Source organism: Galeopterus variegatus, unplaced genomic scaffold (assembly GCF_000696425.1).
Source record: "Galeopterus variegatus unplaced genomic scaffold, G_variegatus-3.0.2 Scaffold12285, whole genome shotgun sequence".
In the NCBI taxonomy this organism is placed as follows: domain Eukaryota; kingdom Metazoa; phylum Chordata; class Mammalia; order Dermoptera; family Cynocephalidae; genus Galeopterus; species Galeopterus variegatus.
This window is the reverse complement of record NW_007738396.1, coordinates 23,608-25,436: the sequence shown is the minus strand read 5'-3', so window position 1 is coordinate 25,436 and position 1,829 is coordinate 23,608.

Sequence of the window (1,829 nt, the reverse complement as noted above, 5' to 3'; positions counted from 1 at the left end):
TACACTGCTAGTGGGACAGTAATTACTGCAGCCATTATGGAAAACAGTGTGGAAGTGTGGGAAAAATAGAATAACTTAGTCAGGCTCCCTCGGCTCAGGTCAGCCTGGGGGCATAGAGCAGCACATTTCTTGTAAACAAGTTGTGTGTGGGTGAAGTTAGTGCACATGTGCAACAATGTGCTCTTTTAGTCTTATCGTGATTGTGTGTTCTGCAGTTTTTTGAAGCAGGCTGGTGGCAGAGAGCTCCTGTCTAACAATAGAGCATGTTTACTCTGCTGGCCATTGCTCAGTTTCAGTTTTTCTTTGGACTTTACTGGTAGCAGTTGAGTTTCTGAGTTTCTCCTTTGTACTTCCTAACTCTTAGTGTTGTGTGTGCTGAAGAAAGACTATTCCTTCTTCAACCAAGGATCCAAGGACCTTTTTGCTAGTTACCTAGCTCATACACCTGTGTTTGAAGGGTTTGTGACTGGGCTCCTGGGGTCGTGAGCTCCAGACCCTAGCTTTAGTTCAACAATTGGCGTTGTCAGCAGGATTATGCTACAGGTAGATTCTCAAACAACTGCAGGTAGAACTGCCATATGATCCAGGAATTCCATTAATGGGTATAAACCGAAAAGAATGGAAATCATCATGTTGAAAGAATACCTTCACTCCCATGTTTACCACAGCTCTTTTCACAGTAGCCAGGAATTGGAACCAACCTAAATGTCCTTTGAGGGACGACTGTATATGGAAAATGTGTTATATACACATAATAGAATACTACTTTTCCATGAAAAAGAATGAAATTCTGCCATTTGCAACTTGGGTGGAATTAAAGAAAATTATGGAAAGTGAAATAAGGTTGGAATGAAAGAGAAATACTGCATGTTCTCAGTTATAAATGAGAGTAAAAAAAAACTCATAAATAAAATGAGCTAAAAAGAAAGATATAACAAACTTAAAAATTTGTTGAACTTTCAAAAGAAGAGAACAGAACTGAGATCACCAGATGTGGGAAAGAGGGAAGGGAGGGGGACATTAGTGAGCAGTTGGTAGGCCACAAAAAATTATTACAACATGTAAGATTGAATAAACTAATTATCTTGATTTGAGCATCACATATTGTATACAGGTATTGATATTCAATGCTGTACCCCACAGATATGTATAATCAATTATGTTTCAATTTTAAAATAATTAAATAAAAAAATCAATCTGCAGGGCTAGAGCCAGAAAACCAAAAACAAACAAAAAAACAAAACAAATAAACAAAAGAAAATGAAAAACCGGTGAAACTAAATGTAATAACATTTATAAAATAGAATTATTGGATTCATATTATAAATCTTCTATGCACTCTCTGAGTAAGTTAACAAAATTCTAAAAATATAATAAAATGCATGGGTAATGAGAAATCATATTTTACCAGAGTGATTAAAAATATACACTAAAAAATATTATTTTGAAAATATAGTAAATGACATTAAGATCTTATCTGAAAGTTTTAACAGCAGATAAAGCATAGTTGAAGAGATATTTATATAGTACATTGAAAGAGGAGAAAATGGAGAAGGAAATAGAATAAAATAGAGTAAGACAGAAAATGGAAAAACATATGAGGTAAAAGAAAGATAATTTGATGCTTGGACTAACATATGTTTGATTGGAGACCCAGCTGATAAGAAAAAATATAAAGAGAAGAAATAACACTTGAAGGGATAAATGTTGAACATTTTCATGAAATAAAGAAAGACATCAAATTATATATATATTTTTATTTATGCATAACAGTAACATTGTAGGAAACACAACAAATCAATAAGAAAACTACATTTAAAAGAGCAAAG